A 23,706-nucleotide genomic window follows, 5' to 3' on the forward strand; every position below is an offset into this window, starting at 1 on the left:
AATACTTTATTAGAAGAAAAAGGAGGTGACATAAAAGTCACTGAAGTCTTTAGAGTCGTTTTTAAATGCTGCATTTTTGTCTTCGTCTCAAACATTGAAAACTGAATTACATTTTTGTTCAGTAACAGTTACTGTTTTCTTATTGGTTTTTTGCTTATATCTCGAAAACAGTTACTCCTATCAAATTTTATCTTTTTTTCAAAATTAAAGCTGATTAAATTTCCAACAAAATAGTTATTTGCATTTTTCTTGTAGGACCAAGCATAAGCGAGTTATAGAGATGGATATAAATAATATTTAACAAAAATTTGCTTTAAAATAAAATGTTTGAAATACTGAAATTAAACTAAATTAATTGTGTCTAACACTTTAGTAGAGGAAAAAGAAGAAGACATAAAAGTCACTAAAGGTGTCAGAGTCGTCTTTAATCGTCATATTAATAACAATAACATTAATAATAATAATACTAATAGTACTAAATTTGCTTATATGCAAACGCTTAATTAAGTTAACAGTTTTTTGGTTTCTTGCTTATATCTCGAAAACAGTTACTACTATCAATTTTTATTTTTTTACTAAAATTAAAGCTGATAAAATTTCCTACAAAATAGTAATTTGCATTTTTCATGTAGGACTAACCATAAGCGAGATATAAGTTTGAAAATAACTAATATTTAAAAAAAAGTGCTTTAACAGAAAATGATTTGTGATTTAAAATACACTTAATTTATTGGGTCCAATACTTTATTAGAAGAAAAAGGAGGTGACATAAAAGTCACTGAAGTCTTCAGAGTCGATTTTAAATGCTGCATTTTCGTCTTCGTCTCAAACATTGAAAACTGAATTACATTTTTGTTCAGTAACAGTTACAGTTTTCTTATTGGTTTTTTGCTTATATCTCGAAAACTGTTACTCCTATCAATTTTTATCTTTATTTCAAAATTAAAGCTGATAAAATTTCCTACAAAATCGTTATTTGCATTTTTCATGTAGGACCAACCATAAGCGAGTTATAGAGTTGGATATAAATAATCTTTAACAAAAATTTGCTTTAAAATAAAATGTTTGAAAAACCGATATTAAACTAAATTAATTGGATCTAACACTTTAGTAGAGGAAAAAGGAAAAGACATAAAGTCACCAAAATCTTCAGTTGTTTTTAGTACTAAATTAGCTTATATGCAAGCGCTTTATTAAGTTAACAGTTTTTTGGTTTCTTGCTTATATCTCGAAAACAGTTACTACTATTAATTTTTATCTTTTTACTAAAATTAAAGCTGATAAAATTTCCTACAAAATAGTAATTTGCATTTTTCATGTAGGACTAACCATAAGCGAGATATAAGTTTGAAAATAACTAATATTTAAAAAAAAGTGTTTTAACAGAAAATGTCTTGGGATTTAAAATACACTTAATTTATTGGGTCCAATACTTTATTAGAAGAAAAAGGAGGTGACATAAAAGTCACTGAAGTCTTCAGAGTCGATTTTAAATGCTGCATTTTCGTCTTCGTCTCAAACATTGAAAACTGAATTACATTTTTGTTCAGTAACAGTTACAGTTTTCTTATTGGTTTTTTGCTTATATCTTGAAAACTGTTACTCCTATCAATTTTTATCTTTCTTTCAAAATTAAAGCTGATAAAATTTCCTACAAAATCGTTATTAGCATTTTTCTTGTAGAACCAACCATAAGCGAGTTATAGAGTTGGATATAAATAATATTTAACAAAAATTTGCTTTAAAATAAAATGTTTGAAAAACTGAAATTAAACTAGTTTAATTGTGTCTACCACTTTAGTAGAGGAAAAAGAAAAAGACATAAAAGTCACTAAAGGTTTCAGAGTCGTCTTTAGTCGTCATATTAATAACAATAACATTAATAATAATAATATTAATAGTACTAAATTTGCTTATATGCAAACGCTTAATTAAGGTAACAGTGTTTTGGTTTCTTGCTTATATCTCGAAAACAGTTACTCCTATCAATTTTTATCTTATACTAAAATTATAGCTGATAAAATTTTCTACAAAATAGTTATTTGCATTTTTCTTGTAGGACTAAGCATAAGCGAGTTATAGAGATGGATATAAACAATATTTAACAAAAATTTGCTTTAAAATAAAATGTTTGAAATACTGAAATTAAACTAAATTAATTGTGTCTAACACTTTAGTATAGGAAAAAGGAGAAGACATAAAAGTCACCAAAGTCTTCAGAGTCGTTTTTAGTCGACATTTTAATAACAATAACATTAATAATAATAATACTAATAGTACTAAATTTGCTTATATGCAAGCGCTTTATTAAGGTAACAGTTTTTTGGTTTCTTGCTTATATCTCGAAAACAGTTACTCCTATCAATTTTTATCTTTTTACTAAAATTAAAGCTGATAAAATTTCCTACAAAATAGTTATTTGCATTTTTCTTGTAGGACCAAGCATAAGCGAGTTATAGAGATGGATATAAATAATATTTAACAAGAATTTGCTTTAAAATAAAATGTTTGAAATACTGAAATTAAACTAAATTAATTGTGTCTAACACTTTAGTAGAGGAAAAAGAAGAAGACATAAAAGTCACTAAAGGTGTCAGAGTCGTCTTTAATCGTCATATTAATAACAATAACATTAATAATAATAATACTAATAGTACTAAATTTGCTTATATGCAAACGCTTAATTAAGTTAACAGTTTTTTGGTTTCTTGCTTATATCTCGAAAACAGTTACTACTATCAATTTTTATTTTTTTACTAAAATTAAAGCTGATAAAATTTCCTACAAAATAGTAATTTGCATTTTTCATGTAGGACTAACCATAAGCGAGATATAAGTTTGAAAATAACTAATATTTAAAAAAAAGTGCTTTAACAGAAAATGATTTGTGATTTAAAATACACTTAATTTATTGGGTCCAATACTTTATTAGAAGAAAAAGGAGGTGACATAAAAGTCACTGAAGTCTTCAGAGTCGATTTTAAATGCTGCATTTTCGTCTTCGTCTCAAACATTGAAAACTGAATTACATTTTTGTTCAGTAACAGTTACAGTTTTCTTATTGGTTTTTTGCTTATATCTCGAAAACTGTTACTCCTATCAATTTTTATCTTTATTTCAAAATTAAAGCTGATAAAATTTCCTACAAAATCGTTATTTGCATTTTTCATGTAGGACCAACCATAAGCGAGTTATAGAGTTGGATATAAATAATCTTTAACAAAAATTTGCTTTAAAATAAAATGTTTGAAAAACCGATATTAAACTAAATTAATTGGATCTAACACTTTAGTAGAGGAAAAAGGAAAAGACATAAAGTCACCAAAATCTTCAGTTGTTTTTAGTACTAAATTAGCTTATATGCAAGCGCTTTATTAAGTTAACAGTTTTTTGGTTTCTTGCTTATATCTCGAAAACAGTTACTACTATTAATTTTTATCTTTTTACTAAAATTAAAGCTGATAAAATTTCCTACAAAATAGTAATTTGCATTTTTCATGTAGGACTAACCATAAGCGAGATATAAGTTTGAAAATAACTAATATTTAAAAAAAAGTGTTTTAACAGAAAATGTCTTGGGATTTAAAATACACTTAATTTATTGGGTCCAATACTTTATTAGAAGAAAAAGGAGGTGACATAAAAGTCACTGAAGTCTTCAGAGTCGATTTTAAATGCTGCATTTTCGTCTTCGTCTCAAACATTGAAAACTGAATTACATTTTTGTTCAGTAACAGTTACAGTTTTCTTATTGGTTTTTTGCTTATATCTTGAAAACTGTTACTCCTATCAATTTTTATCTTTCTTTCAAAATTAAAGCTGATAAAATTTCCTACAAAATCGTTATTAGCATTTTTCTTGTAGAACCAACCATAAGCGAGTTATAGAGTTGGATATAAATAATATTTAACAAAAATTTGCTTTAAAATAAAATGTTTGAAAAACTGAAATTAAACTAGTTTAATTGTGTCTACCACTTTAGTAGAGGAAAAAGAAAAAGACATAAAAGTCACTAAAGGTTTCAGAGTCGTCTTTAGTCGTCATATTAATAACAATAACATTAATAATAATAATATTAATAGTACTAAATTTGCTTATATGCAAACGCTTAATTAAGGTAACAGTGTTTTGGTTTCTTGCTTATATCTCGAAAACAGTTACTCCTATCAATTTTTATCTTATACTAAAATTAAAGCTGATAAAATTTTCTACAAAATAGTTATTTGCATTTTTCTTGTAGGACTAAGCATAAGCGAGTTATAGAGATGGATATAAACAATATTTAACAAAAATTTGCTTTAAAATAAAATGTTTGAAATACTGAAATTAAACTAAATTAATTGTGTCTAACACTTTAGTATAGGAAAAAGGAGAAGACATAAAAGTCACCAAAGTCTTCAGAGTCGTTTTTAGTCGACATTTTAATAACAATAACATTAATAATAATAATACTAATAGTACTAAATTTGCTTATATGCAAGCGCTTTATTAAGGTAACAGTTTTTTGGTTTCTTGCTTATATCTCGAAAACAGTTACTCCTATCAATTTTTATCTTTTTACTAAAATTAAAGCTGATAAAATTTCCTACAAAATAGTTATTTGCATTTTTCTTGTAGGACCAAGCATAAGCGAGTTATAGAGATGGATATAAATAATATTTAACAAGAATTTGCTTTAAAATAAAATGTTTGAAATACTGAAATTAAACTAAATTAATTGTGTCTAACACTTTAGTAGAGGAAAAAGAAGAAGACATAAAAGTCACTAAAGGTTTCAGAGTCGTCTTTAGTCGTCATATTATTAACAATAACATTAATAATAATAATACTATTAGTACTAAATTAGCTTATATGCAAACGCTTAATTAAGGTAACAGTTTTTTGGTTTCTTGCTTATATCTCGAAAACAGTTACTCCTATCAATTTCTATCTTTTTTTATTTTTATATCAAATTTTTGTTAAAGATTATTTATATCCAACTCTATAACTAGCTTATAGTTGGTCCTACAAAAAAATGCAAAAAACTATTTTGTAAAAAATTTTAGCAGCTTTAATTTTGAAGGAAAGATAAAAATTGATAGGAGTAACTGTTTTCGAGATATAAGCAAAAAACCAAAGTGAAAACTGTAACAGTTACTAAACAAAGTGTAATTCAGTATTTAATGTTTGAGACGAAGACGAAAATGCAGCATTTACTGTCACCTCCTTTTTCTTCTAATTAAGTATTGGACCCAATAAATTAAGTGTATTTTAAATCACAAGACATTTTCTGTTAAAGCACATTTTTTTTAATTATTAATTATTTTCAAACTTATATCTTGCTTATGGTTAGTTCTACATGAAAAATGCAAATAACGATTTTGAAGGAAATTTTATCAGCTTTAATTTTGGTGAAAAGGTAAAAACTGATAGGAGTAACTGTTTTTGAGATATAAGCAAGAAACTGTTACCTTAATTAACCGCTTGCATATAAGCAAATTTAGTAATATTAGTATTATTATTATTAATGTTATTGTTATTAATATGACGACTAAAAACGACTCTCAAGACTTTGGTGACTTTTATGTCTTCTCCTTTTACCTCTACTAAAGTGTTAGTCTTAGTTTAGTTTAATTTCGGTTTTTCAAACATATTATTTTAAAGCAAATTTTTGTTAAAGATTATTTATATCCAACTCTATAACTCGCTTATGGTTGGTCCTACAAAAAAATGCAAATAACGATTTTGTAGGAAATTTTATCAGCTTTAATTTTGAAAAAAAGATAAAAATTGATAGGAGTAACTGTTTTCGAGATATAAGCAAGAAACCAAAAAACTGTTACCTTAATTAAGCGTTTGCATATAAGCAAATTTAGTACTATTAGTATTATTATTATTAATGTTATTGTTATTAATATGACGACTAAAGACGACTCTGAAACATTTAGTGACTTTTATGTCTTCTTCTTTTTCCTCTACTAAAGTGTTAGACACAATTAATTTAGTTTAATTCCGGCTTTTCAAGCATTTTATTTTAAAGCAAATTTTTGTTAAATATTATTTATATCCAACTCTATAACACGTTTATTCTTGGTCCTACAAGAAAAATGTAAATAACTATTTTGTTGGAAATTTTATCAGCTTTAATTTTGAAAGAAAGATAAAATTTGATAGGAGTAATTGTTTTCGAGATATAAGCAAAAAACCAATAAGAAAACTGTAACTGTTACTGAACAAAAATGTAATTCAGTTTTCAATGTTTGAGACGAAGACAAAAATGCAGCATTTAAAAACGACTCTGAAGACCTCAGTGACTTTTATGTTACCTTCTTTTTCTTCTAATAAAGTATTGGACCCAATAAATTAAGTGTATTTTAAATCACAAGACATTTTCTGTTAAAACACTTTTTTTTAATTATTAATTATTTTCAAACTTATATCTCGCTTATGGTTAGTTCTACATGAAAAATGCAAATAACTATTTTGTAGGAAATTTTATCACCTTTAATTTTGGTGAAAAAGTAAAAATTGTTAGGAGTAACTGTTTTCGAGATATAAGCAAAAAACAAAAAAACTGTTACCTTAAGTAAGCGCTTGCATATAAGCAAATTTAGTACTACTAGTATTGTTATTATAAATGTTATTGTTATTAATATGACGACTAAAGACAACTCTAAGACTTTAGTGACTTTTATGTCTCCTCCTTTTTCCTCTACTAAAGTGTTAGACACAATTAATTTAGTTTAATTTCAGTTTTTCAAACATTTTATTTTAAAGCAAATTTTTGTTAAATATTAAAAACTATAAAATGGGTTAGATTGCCTAAAAACACAGATCACACATGATCTTTTGCATAGAAATGAGAAAACGCTCATGTAACACAAAAAATAAGCCCCATTTTTCCTTATTAAAAGTATTATTATTATTATTACTTATGTTACTATTACTATTATTATTATTATTATTATTATTATTATTATTATTATTATTACTATTATTTTTATTATTATTATTACTATTATTATTATTATTATTATTATTATTATTATTATTAATTTTATTATTATTAAAAACTAATTATAACTTTTGTATAGTAAATGTTTTTATACCAGTTTTAAAATGAGTTATTAATTTTAGACAATTTGTTGCCTAAAAACACAGATCACAGATGATTTCTTGCATAGAAATGAGAAAACGCTCATATAACACACAAAATAAGCTTCATTTTTGCTTAGAAAACTAAGCTTACTTTTATTACTATTATTATTTTCATTATTATTATTATTAATATTATTATTATTATTATTACTATTATTATTATTATTATTATTATTATTATTATTATTATTATTATTATTATTATTGTTATTATTATTATTATTAAAAACTTATATTAAACAGACAGAAAACGTCGTATTCTGACACAAAAAAACGAATTACGTTATAGACTTGACGAGATCGGCGTATTTCGGACTCTTATAGGACTCTTATAGGGTCAAAAAGTATCAGTTTGGATTAAAACAAATTATTTTTGTTGAGTCTCAGTCTGAATTGTTTATCAGTTCAAACAAAAACGGCTTATTTTAGACGATCTTTTGCTTTGAACAAGAAAACTTACATCGAACAGATTAAAAACGTATTAATCTGGCATAAAAGAGCAATTTATGTATCACTTCGGATAAAGGCAGCTAATCCTATTCGTTTTATTGCTTAAAATAGACAAAATTGTTAATAAATCTAACAAAAACGCTGTATTCTAGCACAAAATACTAATTACATTATAGTTTCGACGAGAATAGCTTATTTGGAATGATTCTATGCTTCCAAACGAGTAAATTTTTATTAAACAGATGCCAAACATCATGTTTTGTCCTATAAAGACATTTTATATTGCAGTTTGTATTAAAACAAAATATTTTCGTTGATTCTTTGTTAGAAGCAGCAAACCTAACATTAAAGAATCTGAAAACTTTGTATTCGGACACAAACCACCGAATTTTGTATCAGTTTAGACAAAAACGGTTAATTTTCGACAATATTTTGCTTTGAACAAGAAAACTTATATCAAACTGACTAAAAACGTCTTATTTTAGCACAAAACAAAAGATTTGCGTTATAGTCTTAACGAGAGCTGTTAATTTCAAACGGTTCTATGCTTTGAAACGAGTAAACTTTCACTGTACAGAGGAAAAACATCTTATTTCGCCTTTTAAAAACGATTCATGCAACAGTTTGGATAAAAACCAATTATTTTCGTTAATTCATTGTTACAAACATGAAACCTTACATCAAAGTAACTGAAAACCCCTTATTCAGGCACAGAAATTCGAATTACGTTTCAGTCTGGACAAAAACTGCTTACTTTAGACGATCCTTTGTTTTGAATACAAAAACTTACATTAAAAAGATTAAAAACGTCTTATTCTGGCTGAAAACTGCAAATTATATATTACTCTAGATAAAAGCAATTTATCCTGATTACTCCTTTACTTAGAATAGAGTAAACTTGTATAAAACTTAATAAAAACTTTAAATTTCGTCTCAAAGAAATAATTTACGTTATAGTTTTGACCAGCACTGTTTATTTCAAACGATTTTATGATTCGAAACTAATGAACTTTTATGGGGCAGATGCAAAACCACATATTACAATATAAAGCGTTGTTTTAAAGCAAATTATTACCTTTTGCAACAAGAAATTTCACGTCAAAGAAACTGAAAACATCGTATCCATGCACAGATATCGAATTACGTATCAGTTTAGGCAAATACAGCTTATTTTAAACGATTCCTTGCTATAAACAAGAAAAATTTTATCAAACATATTGAAAATGTCTTATTCTCGAAAATAGGAGCAAATTATGTATCAGTTTTAACAAAAGCGGATTACTCTGTTTGATTCTATGCTTAGAGTAGAGTAAACTACTATAAAACGTAATGAAAACTCTATATTCAAGCTCAAAAGAACAAATTACGTTATAGTTTTGACAAAAAAAAAATTATTTCGGACGACTACATATTTCGAAGTAAGCAAACTTTAATTGAACAAGTGCAAAAGCTAATACTTTGCTTTGAAATAACGATTTATGTGGTAATATGGTATTTTGCATCTGTCCTATAAAAGTTTACTCGTTTCGCTCCATTGAATCATTCGAAATAAATTATTTTGACACAACAACGAAAATAATTTTTTTGTTTAAACTGTAACATGTCGTTTTTATAAAATGAACTAAGACGTTTGGCATCTGTTTAGTGAAAGTTTTCTCGTTTGGGGGCATAAAATCGTTTGAAATTAACAGTTCTGGTCAAAACTATAACGTAAATTATTTCTTTGAGACGAAATTTAAAGTTTTCATTAAGTTTTATACAAGTTTGCTCTATTCTAAGCAAAGGAGTAATCAGGATAAACTGCTTTTATCCAAAGTAATACATAATTTGCAGTTTTGAGCCAGAATAAGACGTTTTTAATCTTTTTAATGTAAGTTTTCGTGTTCAAAAGAAAGAATCGTCTAAAATAAGCAATTTGTGTCCAGACTGAAACGTAATTTGATTTTCTGGGCCTGAATAAGAGGTTTTCAGTTTCTTTGATGTAAGGTTTCTTGTTTGTAACAATGAATAAACGAAAATCATTGGTTTTAATCCAAACTGTGACATAAATCGTTTTTTAAAGGCGAAATCAGACGTTTTGCCTCTGTTCAGTGAAAGTATACTGGTTTCAAAGCATAGAATCGTTTGAAATTAACAGTTCTCGTCAAGACTATAACGCAAATCTTTAAAGTGATACAAAGAAATAATTTACGTAATAGTTTTGACCAGAACTGTTAATTTCAAACGATTTTATGCCCCCAAACGAGAAAACTTTCACTAAACAGATGCCAAACGTCTTAGTTCGTTTTATAAAAGCGACTTATGTTACAGTTTAAACAAAAACAAATTATTTGTGTTGTTGTTGTGTCAAAATAATTTATTTCTAATGATTTAATGGAGCGAAACGGGTAAACTTTTATAGGACAGATGCAAAATACCATATTACCACATAAATCATTATTTTAAAGCAAAGTATTAGCTTTTGCACATGTTCAATTAAAGTTTGCTTACTTCGAAGTATGTAATCGTCCGAAATATTTTTTTTTGTTAAAACTATAACGTAATTTGTTCTTTTGAGCTTGAATATAGAGTTTTCATTACGTTTTATAGTAGTTTACTCTACTCTAAGCATAGAATCAAACGGAGTAATCCGCTTTTGTTAAAACTGATACATAATTTGCTCTTATTTTCGAGAATAAGACGTTTTCAATATGCTTGATAAAATTTTTCTTGTTTATAGCAAGGAATCGTTTAAAATAAGCTGTATTAGCCTAAACTGATACGTAATTCGATATTTGTGCATGGATACGATGTTTTCAGTTTCTTTGACGTGAAATTTCTTGTTGCAAAAGGTAATAATTTGCTTTAAAACAACGCTTTATATTGTAATATGTGGTTTTGCATCTGCCCCATAAAAGTTCATTAGTTTCGAATCATAAAATCGTTTGAAATAAACAGTTCTGGTCAAAACTATAACGTAAATTATTTCTTTGAGACGAAATTTAAAGTTTTCATTAAGTTTTATACAAGTTTACTCTATTCTAAGTAAAGGAGTAATCAGGATAAATTGCTTTTATCTAGAGTAATATATAATTTGCAGTTTTCAGCCAGAATAAGACGTTTTTAATCTTTTTAATGTAAGTTTTCGTGTTCAAAACAAAGGATCGTCTAAAATAAGCAGTTTTTGTCCAGACTGAAACGTAATTCGAATTTCTGTGCCTAAATAAGGGGTTTTCAGTTTCTTTGATGTAAGGTTTCTTGTTTGTAACAATGAATTAACAAAAATAATTGGTTTTTATCCAAACTGTGGCATGAATCAGCTTTAAGACTATAACGCAAATCTTTTGTTTTGTGCTAAAATAAGACGTTTTTAGTCAGTTTGATATAAGCTTTCTTGTTCAAAGCAAAATATTGTCGAAAATCAACCGTTTTTGTCTAAACTGAAACAAAATTCGGTGGTTTGTGTCCGAATACAAAGTTTTCAGATTCTTTAATGTTAGGTTTGCTGCTTCTAACAAAGAATCAACGAAAATATTTTGTTTTAATACAAACTGCAATATAAAATGTCTTTATAGGACAAAACATGATGTTTGGCATCTGTTTATTAAAAATTTACTCGTTTGGAAGCATAGAATCATTCCAAATAAGCTATTCTCGTCGAAACTATAATGTAATTAGTATTTTGTGCTAGAATACAGCGTTTTTGTTAGATTTATTAACAATTTTGTCTATTTTAAGCAATGAAACGAATAGGATTAGCTGCCTTTATCCAAAGTGATACATAAATTGCTCTTTTATGCCAGATTAATACGTTTTTAGTCTGTTCGATGTAAGTTTTCTTGTTCAAAGCAAAAGATCGTCTAAAGTAAGCCGTTTTTGTTTGAACTGATGAACAATTCAGACTGAGAGTCAACAAAAATAATTTGTTTTAATCCAAACTGATAATTTTTGACCCTATAAGAGTCCTATAAGAGTCCGAGATACGCCGTTCTCGTCAAGTCTATAACGTAATTCGTTTTTTTGTGTCAGAATACGACGTTTTCTGTCTGTTTAATATAAGTTTTCAATAATAATAATAATAATAATAACAATAATAATAATAATAATAATAATAACAATAATAATAATAATAATAATAATAATAATAATAATAATAATAATAATAATAATAATAATAATAATAATAAAAATAATAATAGAAATAAAAGTAAGCTTAGTTTTCTAAGCAAAAATGAAGCTTATTTTGTGTGTTATATGAGCGCTTTCTCATTTCTATGCAAGAAGTCATCTGTGATCTGTATTTTTAGGCAAGAAATTGTCTAAAATTAATAACTCATTTTAAAACTGGTATAAAAACATTTACTATACAAAAGTTAATAATAATAATAATAATAATAATAATAATAATAATAATAATAATAATAATAATAATAATAATAATAATAATAATAATAATAATAGTAATAATAATAATAATAATAATAATAATAGTAATAAAAGAAATAATAATAATAATAATAATAATAATAATAATAAAACTTATAATAATGAATTTCTTTCTAAATTAAAGCTTAGTTTTTCTAAGCAAAAATGATGCTTATTTTGTGTGTTATATGAGCGTTTTCTCATTTCTATGCAAGAGATCATCTGTGATCTGTGTTTTTAGGCAAGAAATTGAATAAAATTAATAACTCATTTTAAAACTGGTATAAAAACATTTACTATACAAAAGTTATAATCGGTTTTTAATAATAATTATATTAATAATAATAATAATAATAATAATAATAATAATAATAATAATAATAATAATAATAATAATAGTAATAATAATAATAAAAATAATAGTAATAATAATAATAATAATAAAAATTAAAATAATAGTAGTAGTAAAAGTAAGCTTAGTTTTCTAAGCCAAAATGAAGCTTATTATGTGTTATATGAGCGTTTTCTCATTTCTATGCAAAAGATCATGTGTGATCTGTGTTTTAAGTTGTGTCAGAATACGACGTTTTCTGTCTGTTTAATATAAGTTTTTAATAATAATAATAATAATAATAATAATAATAATAATAATAATAATAATAATAATAATAATAACAATAATAATAATAATAATAATAATAGTAATAGTAACAAAAGTAATAATAATAATAATACTTTTAAAAAGGAAAAATGGAGCTTATTTTGTGTGTTACATGAGCGTTTTCTCATTTTTATGCAAAAGATCATGTGTGATCTGTGTTTTTAGGCAATCTAAGCCAATTTATAGTTTTTAATATTTAACAAAAATTTGCTTTAAAATAAAATGTTTGAAAAACCGAAATTAAACTAAATTAATTGTGTCTAACACTTTAGTAGAGGAAAAAGGAGGAGACATAAAAGTCACTAAAGTCTTAAAGTTGTCTTTAGTCGTCATATTAATAACAATAACATTTATAATAACAATACTAGTAGTACTAAATTTGCTTATATGCAAGCGCTTAATTAAGGTAACAGTTTTTTTGTTTTTTGCCTATATCTCGAAAACAGTTACTCCTATCAATTTTTACTTTTTCACCAAAATTAAAGGTGATAAAATTTCCTACAAAATAGTGATTTGCATTTTTCATGTAGAACTAACCATAAGCGAGATATAAGTTTGAAAATAATTATTAATTAAAAAAAAGTGTTTTAACAGAAAATGTCTTGTGATTTAAAATACACTTAATTTGTTGGGTCCAATACTTTATTAGAAGAAAAAGGAGGTGACATAAAAGTCACTGAAGTCTTCAGAGTCGTTTTTAAATGCTGCATTTTTGACTTCGTCTCAAACATTGAAAACTGAATTACATTTTTGTTCAGTAACAGTTACAGTTTTCTTATTGGTTTTTTGCTTATATCTCGAAAACAGTTACTCCTATCAAATTTTATCTTTCTTTCAAAATTAAAGCTGATAAAATTTCCAACAAAATAGTTATTTACATTTTTCTTGTAGGACCAAGCATAAACGAGTTATAGAGTTGGATATAAATAATATTTAACAAAAATTTGCTTTAAAATAAAATGCTTGAAAAACCGGAATTAAACTAAATTAATTGTGTCTAACACTTTAGTAGAAGAAAAAAGAGAAGACATAAAAGTCACTAAATGTTTCAGAGTCGTCTTTAGTCGTCATATTAATAACAATAACATTAATAATAATAATACTAATAGTACTAAATTTGCTTATATGCAAACGCTTAATTAACGTAACATTTTTTTGGTTTCTTGCTTATATCTCGAAAACAGTTACTCCTATCAATTTTTATCTTCAAAATTAAAGCTGATAAAATTTCCTACAAAATAGTTATTTGCATTTTTTTGTAGGACCAACCATAAGCGAGTTATAGAGTTGGATATAAATAATATTTAACAAAAATTTGCTTTAAAATAAAATGTTTGAAAAACCGAAATTAAACTAAATTAATTGAGTCTAACACTTTAGTAGAGGAAAAAGAAAAAGACATAAAAGTCACTAAAGGTTTCAGAGTTGTCTTTAGTTGTCATATTAATAACAATATCATTAATAATAATAATACTAATAGTACTAAATTTGCTTATATGCAAACGCTTAATTAAGGTAACAGTGTTTTGGTTTCTTGCTTATATCTCAAAAACAGTTACTCCTATCAATTTTTATCTTTTTACTAAAATTCAAGCTGATAAAATTTCCTACAAAATAGTTATTTGCATTTTTCATGTAGGACTAACCATAAGCGAGATATATGATTGAAAATAATTAATATTTAAAAAAAAAGTGCTTTAACAGAAAATGTCTTGTGATTTAAAATACACTTAATTTATTGGGTCCAATACTTTATTAGAAGAAAAAGGAAGTGACATAAAAGTCACTGAAGTCTTCAAAGTCGTTTTTAAATGCTGCAGTTTCGTCTTCGTCTCAAACATTGAAAACTGAATTACATTTTTGTTCAGTAACAGTCACAGTTTTCTTATTGGTTTTTTGCTTATATCTCGAAAACAGTTACTCCTATCAATTTTTATCTTTCTGTCAAAATTAAAGCTGATAAAATTTCCTACAAAATAGTTATTTGCATTTTTCTTGTAGGACCAACCATAAGCGAGTTATAGAGTTGGATATAAATAATATTTAACAAAAATTTGCTTTAAAATAAAATGTTTGAAAAACTGAAATTAAACTAATTTAATTGTGTCTAACACTTTCGTAGAGGAAAAAGAAGAAGACATAAAAGTCACTAAAGGTTTCAAAGTTGTCTTTAATCGTCATATTAATAACAATAACATTAATAATAATAATACTAATAGTACTAAATTTGCTTATATGCAAACGCTTAATTAAGGTAACAGTGTTTTGGTTTCTTGCTCATATCTCGAAAACAGTTACTCCTATCAATTTTTATCTTTTTACTAAAATTCAAGCTGATAAAATTTCCTACAAAATAGTTATTTGCATTTTTTATGTAGGACTAACCATAAGCGAGATATAAGATTGAAAATAATTAAAATTTAAAAAAGAATTGCTTTAACAGAAAATGTCTTGTGATTTAAAATACACTTAATTTATTAGGTCCAATACTTTATTAAAAAAAAAAGGGGGTGACATATAAGTCACTGAAGTCTTCAGAGTCGATTTTAAATGCTGCATTTTCGTCTTCGTCTCAAACATTGAAAACTGAATTACATTTTTGTTCTGAAACGGTAACAGTTTTTACATTGGTTTTTTGCTTATATCTCGAAAACAGTTACTCCTATCAATTTTTATCTTTCTTTCAAAATTAAAGCTGATAACATTTCCTACAAAATAGTTATTTGCATTTTTCTTGTAAGACCAACCATAAGCGAGTTATAAAGTTGGATATAAATAATATTTAACAAAAACTTGCTTAAAAATAAAATGTTTGAAATACTGAAATTAAACTAAATTAATTGTGTCTAACACTTTAGTAGAGAAAAAAGAAAAAGACATAAAAGTCACCAAAGTCTTCAGAATCGTTTTTAGTCGTCATATTAATAACAATAACATTAATAATAATAATACTAATAGTACTAAATCTGCTTATATGCAAGCGCTTTATTAAGGTAACAGTTTTTTGGTTTCTTGCTTATATCTCGAAAACAGTTACTCCTATGAATTTTTATCTTTCTATCAAAATTAAAGCTGATAAAATTTCCTACAAAATAGTTATTTGCATTTTTCTTGTAGGACCAACCATAAGCGAGTTATAGAGTTGGATATAAATAATATTTAACAAAAATTTGCTTTAAAATAAAATGTTTGAAAAACTGAAATTAAACTAATTTAATTGTGTCTAACACTTTAGTAGAGGAAAAAGAAGAAGACATAAAAGTCACTAAAGGTTTCAAAGTTGTCTTTAATCGTCATATTAATAACAATAACATTAATAATAATAATACTAATAGTACTAAATCTGCTTATATGCAAGCGCTTTATTAAGGTAACAGTTTTTTGGTTTCTTGCTTATATCTCGAAAACAGTTACTCCTATGAATTTTTGTCTTTCTTTCAAAATTAAAGCTGATAAAATATTCTACAAAATAGTTATTTGCATTTTTCTTGTAGGACCAACCATAAGCGAGTTATAGAGTTGGATATAAATAATATTTAACAAAAATTTGCTTTAAAATAAAATGTTTGAAAAACGGAAATTAAACTAAATTAACTGTGCCTAACACTTTAGTAGAGAAAAAAGGAAAAGACATAAAAGTCACTAAAGGTTTCAGAGTTGTCTTTAGTTGTCATATTAATAACAATAACATTAATAATAATAATACTAATAGTACTAAATTTGCTTATATGCAAACGCTTAATTAAGGTAACAGTGTTTTGGTTTCTTGCTTATATCTCGAAAACAGTTACTCCTATCAATTTTTATTTTTTTACTAAAATTCAAGCTGATAAAATTTCCTACAAAATAGTTATTTGCATTTTTCATGTAGGACTAACCATAAGCGAGATATATGATTGAAAATAATTAATATTTAAAAAAAAAGTGCTTTAACAGAAAATGTCTTGTGATTTAAAATACACTTAATTTATTGGGTCCAATACTTTATTAGAAGAAAAAGGAAGTGACATAAAAGTCACTGAAGTCTTCAGAGTCGTTTTTAAATGCTGCAGTTTCGTCTTCGTCTCAAACATTGAAAACCGAATTACATTTTTGTTCAGTAACAGTCACAGTTTTCTTATTGGTTTTTTGCTTATATCTCGAAAACAGTTACTCCTATCAATTTTTATCTTTCTTTCAAAATTAAAGCTGATAAAATTTCCTACAAAATAGTTATTTGCATTTTTCTTGTAGGACCAACCATAAGCGAGTTATAGAGTTGGATATAAATAATATTTAACAAAAATTTGCTTTAAAATAAAATGTTTGAAAAACTGAAATTAAACTAATTTAATTGTGTCTAACACTTTAGTAGAGAAAAAAGAAGAAGACATAAAAGTCACTAAAGGTTTCAAAGTTGTCTTTAATCGTCATATTAATAACAATAACATTAATAATAATAATACTAATAGTACTAAATTTGCTTATATGCAAACGCTTAATTAAGGTAACAGTGTTTTGGTTTCTTGCTCATATCTCGAAAACAGTTACTCCTATCAATTTTTATTTTTTTACTAAAATTCAAGCTGATAAAATTTCCTACAAAATAGTTATTTGCATTTTTCATGTAGGACTAACCATAAGCGAGATATATGATTGAAAATAATTAATATTTAAAAAAAAAGTGCTTTAACAGAAAATGTCTTGTGATTTAAAATACACTTAATTTATTAGTTCCAATACTTTATTAAAAAAAAAAGGGGGTGACATATAAGTCACTGAAGTCTTCAGAGTCGATTTTAAATGCTGCATTTTCGTCTTCGTCTCAAACATTGAAAACTGAATTACATTTTTGTTCTGAAACGGTAACAGTTTTTACTTTGGTTTTTTGCTTATATCTCGAAAACAGTTACTCCTATCAATTTTTATCTTTCTTTCAAAATTAAAGCTGATAACATTTCCTACAAAATAGTTATTTGCATTTTTCTTGTAAGACCAACCATAAGCGAGTTATAAAGTTGGATATAAATAATATTTAACAAAAACTTGCTTAAAAATAAAATGTTTGAAATACTGAAATTAAACTAAATTAATTGTGTCTAACACTTTAGTAGAGAAAAAAGAAAAAGACATAAAAGTCACCAAAGTCTTCAGAATCGTTTTTAGTCGTCATATTAATAACAATAACATTAATAATAATAATACTAATAGTACTAAATCTGCTTTTATGCAAGCGCTTTATTAAGGTAACAGTTTTTTGGTTTCTTGCTTATATCTCGAAAACAGTTACTCCTATGAATTTTTGTCTTTCTTTCAAAATTAAAGCTGATAAAATATTCTACAAAATAGTTACTTGCATTTTTCTTGTAGGACCAACCATAAGCGAGTTATAGAGTTGGATATAAATAATATTTAACAAAAATTTGCTTTAAAATAAAATGTTTGAAAAACGGAAATTAAACTAAATTAACTGTGCCTAACACTTTAGTAGAGAAAAAAGGAAAAGACATAAAAGTCACTAAAGGTTTCAGAGTTGTCTTTAGTTGTCATATTAATAACAATAACATTAATAATAATAATACTAATAGTACTAAATTTGCTTATATGCAAACGCTTAATTAAGGTAACAGTGTTTTGGTTTCTTGCTTATATCTCGAAAACAGTTACTCCTATCAATTTTTATTTTTTTACTAAAATTCAAGCTGATAAAATTTCCTACAAAATAGTTATTTGCATTTTTCATGTAGGACTAACCATAAGCGAGATATATGATTGAAAATAATTAATATTTAAAAAAAAAGTGCTTTAACAGAAAATGTCTTGTGATTTAAAATACACTTAATTTATTGGGTCCAATACTTTATTAGAAGAAAAAGGAAGTGACATAAAAGTCACTGAAGTCTTCAGAGTCGTTTTTAAATGCTGCAGTTTCGTCTTCGTCTCAAACATTGAAAACCGAATTACATTTTTGTTCAGTAACAGTCACAGTTTTCTTATTGGTTTTTTGCTTATATCTCGAAAACAGTTACTCCTATCAATTTTTATCTTTCTTTCAAAATTAAAGCTGATAAAATTTCCTACAAAATAGTTATTTGCATTTTTCTTGTAGGACCAACCATAAGCGAGTTATAGAGTTGGATATAAATAATATTTAACAAAAATTTGCTTTAAAATAAAATGTTTGAAAAACTGAAATTAAACTAATTTAATTGTGTCTAACACTTTAGTAGAGAAAAAAGAAGAAGACATAAAAGTCACTAAAGGTTTCAAAGTTGTCTTTAATCGTCATATTAATAACAATAACATTAATAATAATAATACTAATAGTACTAAATTTGCTTATATGCAAACGCTTAATTAAGGTAACAGTGTTTTGGTTTCTTGCTCATATCTCGAAAACAGTTACTCCTATCAATTTTTATCTTTTTACTAAAATTCAAGCTGATAAAATTTCCTACAAAATAGTTATTTGCATTTTTTATGTAGGACTAACCATAAGCGAGATATAAGATTGAAAATAATTAATATTTAAAAAAGAAGTGCTTTAACAGAAAATGTCTTGTAATTTAAAATACACTTAATTTATTAGGTCCAATACTTTATTAAAAAAAAAAGGGGGTGACATATAAGTCACTGAAGTCTTCAGGGTCGATTTTAAATGCTGCATTTTCGTCTTCGTCTCAAACATTGAAAACTGAATTACATTTTTGTTCTGAAACGGTAACAGTTTTTACTTTGGTTTTTTGCTTATATCTCGAAAACAGATACTCCTATCAATTTTTATCTTTCTTTCAAAATTAAAGCTGATAACATTTCCTACAAAATAGTTATTTGCATTTTTCTTGTAAGACCAACCATAAGTGAGTATAGAGTTGGATATAAATAATATTTAACAAAAATTTGCTTTAAAATAAAATGTTTGAAAAACTGAAATTAAACTAAATTAATTGTGTCTAACACTTTAGTAGAGAAAAAAGAAAAAGACATAAAAGTCACCAAAGTCTTCAGAATCGTTTTTAGTCGCCATATTAATAACAATAACATTAATAATAATAATACTAATAGTACTAAATCTGCTTATATGCAAGCGCTTTATTAAGGTAACAGTTTTTTGGTTTCTTGCTTATATCTCGAAAACAGTTACTCCTATGAATTTTTGTCTTTCTTTCAAAATTAAAGCTGATAAAATATTCTACAAAATAGTTATTTGCATTTTTCTTGTAGGACCAACCATAAGCGAGTATAGAGTTGGATATAAATAATATTTAACAAAAATTTGCTTTAAAATAAAATGTTTGAAAAACTGAAATTAAACTAATTTAACTGTGTCTAACACTTTAGTAGAGAAAAAAGGAAAAGACATAAAAGTCACTAAAGGTTTCAGAGTTGTCTTTAGTTGTCATATTAATAACAATAACATTAATAATAATAATACTAATAGTACTAAATTTGCTTATATGCAAACGCTTAATTAAGGTAACAGTGTTTTGGTTTCTTGCTTATATCTCGAAAACAGTTACTCCTATCAATTTTTATCTTTTAACTAAAATTCAAGCTGATAAAATTTCCTACAAAATAGTTATTTGCATTTTTCATGTAGGACTAACCATAAGCGAGATATATGATTGAAAATAATTAATATTTAAAAAAAAAGTGCTTTAACAGAAAATGTCTTGTGATTTAAAATACACTTAATTTATTGGGTCCAATACTTTATTAGAAGAAAAAGGAAGTGACATAAAAATCACTGAAGTCTTCAGAGTCGTTTTTAAATGCTGCAGTTTCGTCTTCGTCTCAAACATTGAAAACCGAATTACATTTTTGTTCAGTAGCAGTCACAGTTTTCTTATTGGTTTTTTGCTTATATCTCGAAAACAGTTACTCCTATCAATTTTTATTTTTTTTTTTAAATTAAAGCTGATAAAATTTCCTACAAAATAGTTATTTGCATTTTTCTTGTAGGACCAACCATAAGCGAGTTATAGAGTTGGATATAAATAATATTTAACAAAAATTTGCTTTAAAATAAAATGTTTGAAAAACTGAAATTAAACTAATTTAATTGTGTCTAACACTTTAGTAGAGGAAAAAGAAGAAGACAAGAAAGACAAAAATTCATAGGAGTAACTGTTTTCGAGATATAAGCAAGAAACCAAAAAACTGTTACCTTAATAAAGCGCTTGCATATAAGCAGATTTAGTACTATTAGTATTATTATTATTAATGTTATTGTTATTAATATGACGACTAAAAACGATTTTGAAGACTTTGGTGACTTTTATGTCTTTTTCTTTTTTCTCTACTAAAGTGTTAGACACAATTAATTTAGTTTAATTTCAGTATTTCAAACATTTTATTTTTAAGCAAGTTTTTGTTAAATATTATTTATATCCAACTTTATAACTCGCTTATGGTTGGTCCTACAAGAAAAATGCAAATAACTATTTTGTAGGAAATTTTATCAGCTTTAATTTTAAAAGAAAGATAAAAATTGATAGGAGTAACTGTTTTCGAGATATAAGCAAAAAACCAAAGTAAAAACTGTTACCGTTTCAGAACAAAAATGTAATTCAGTATTCAATGTTTGAGACGAAGACGAAAATGCAGCATTTAAAATCGACTCTGAAGACTTCAGTGACTTATATGTCACTCCCTTTTTTTTCTAATAAAGTATTGGACCTAATAAATTAAGTGTATTTTAAATCACAAGACATTTTCTGTTAAAGCACTTCTTTTTTAAATATTAATTATTTTCAATCTTATATCTCGCTTATGGTTAGTCCTACATAAAAAATGCAAATAATTATTTTGTAGGAAATTTTATCAGCTTGAATTTTAGTAAAAAGATAAAAGTTGATAGGAGTAACTGTTTTCGAGATATGAGCAAGAAACCAAAACACTGTTACCTTAATTAAGCGTTTGCATATAAGCAAATTTAGTACTATTAGTATTATTATTATTAATGTTATTGTTATTAATATGACGATTAAAGACAACTTTGAAACCTTTAGTGACTTTTATGTCTTCTTCTTTTTCCTCTACTAAAGTGTTAGACACAATTAAATTAGTTTAATTTCAGTTTTTCAAACATTTTATTTTAAAGCAAATTTTTGTTAAATATTATTTATATCCAACTTTATAACTCGCTTATGGTTGGTCCTACAAGAAAAATGCAAATATTTATTTTGTAGGAAATTTTATCAGCTTTAATTTTGACAGAAAGATAAAAATTGATAGGAGTAACTGTTTTCGAGATATAAGCAAAAAACCAATAAGAAAACTGTGACTGTTACTGAACAAAAATGTAATTCAGTTTTCAATGTTTGAGACGAAGACGAAACTGCAGCATTTAAAAACGACTCTGAAGACTTCAGTGACTTTTATGTCACTTCCTTTATCTTCTAATAAAGTATTGGACCCAATAAATTAAGTGTATTTTAAATCACAAGACATTTTCTGTTAAAGCACTTTTTTTTTAAATATTAATTATTTTCAATCATATATCTCGCTTATGGTTAGTCCTACATGAAAAATGCAAATAACTATTTTATAGGAAATTTTATCAGCTTGAATTTTAGTAAAAAGATAAAAATTGATAGGAGTAACTGTTTTCGAGATATAAGCAAGAAACCAAAACACTGTTACCTTAATTAAGCGTTTGCATATAAGCAAATTTAGTACTATTAGTATTATTATTATTAATGTTATTGTTATTAATATGACAACTAAAGACAACTCTGAAACCTTTAGTGACTTTTATGTCTTTTCCTTTTTCCTCTACTAAAGTGTGAGACACAATTAAATTAGTTTAATTTCAGTTTTTCAAACATTTTATTTTAAAGCAAATTTTTGTTAAATATTATTTATATCCAACTCTATAACTCGCTTATGGTTGGTCCTACAAGAAAAATGCAAATAACTATTTTGTAGAATATTTTATCAGCTTTGTATTTGAAAGAAAGACAAAAATTCATAGGAGTAACTGTTTTCGAGATATAAGCAAGAAACCAAAAAACTGTTACCTTAATAAAGCGCTTGCATATAAGCAGATTTAGTACTATTAGTATTATTATTATTAATGTTATTGTTATTAATATGACGACTAAAAACGATTCTGAAGACTTTGGTGATTTTTATGTCTTTTTCTTTTTTCTCTACTAAAGTGTTAGACACAATTAATTTAGTTTAATTTCAGTATTTCAAACATTTTATTTTTAAGCAAGTTTTTGTTAAATATTATTTATATCCAACTTTATAACTCGCTTATGGTTGGTCCTACAAGAAAAATGCAAATAACTATTTTGTAGGAAATGTTATCAGCTTTAATTTTGAAAGAAAGATAAAAATTGATAGGAGTAACTGTTTTCGAGATATAAGCAAAAAACCAAAGTAAAAACTGTTACCGTTTCAGAACAAAAATATAATTCAGTTTTCAATGTTTGAGACGAAGACGAAACTGCAGCATTTAAAAACGACTCTGAAGACTTCAGTGACTTTTATGTCACTTCCTTTTTCTTCTAATAAAGTATTGGACCCAATAAATTAAGTGTATTTTAAATCACAAGACATTTTCTGTTAAAGCACTTTTTTTTTAAATATTAATTGCTTTCAATCATATATCTCGCTTATGGTTAGTCCTACATGAAAAATGCAAATAACTATTTTATAGGAAATTTTATCAGCTTGAATTTTAGTAAAAAGATAAAAATTGATAGGAGTAACTGTTTTCGAGATATAAGCAAGAAACCAAAACACTGTTACCTTAATTAAGCGTTTGCATATAAGCAAATTTAGTACTATTAGTATTATTATTATTAATGTTATTGTTATTAATATGACAACTAAAGACAACTCTGAAACCTTTAGTGACTTTTATGTCTTTTCCTTTTTCCTCTACTAAAGTGTTAGACACAATTAAATTAGTTTAATTTCAGTTTTTCAAACATTTTATTTTAAAGCAAATTTTTGTTAAAAATTATTTATATCCAACTCTATAACTCGCTTATGGTTGGCCCTACAAGAAAAATGCAAATAACTGTTTTGTAGGAAATTTTATCAGCTTTAATTTTGAAAAA

Source organism: Tribolium castaneum, unplaced genomic scaffold (assembly GCF_031307605.1).
Source record: "Tribolium castaneum strain GA2 unplaced genomic scaffold, icTriCast1.1 ptg000022l, whole genome shotgun sequence".
In the NCBI taxonomy this organism is placed as follows: Eukaryota; Metazoa; Arthropoda; class Insecta; order Coleoptera; family Tenebrionidae; genus Tribolium; species Tribolium castaneum.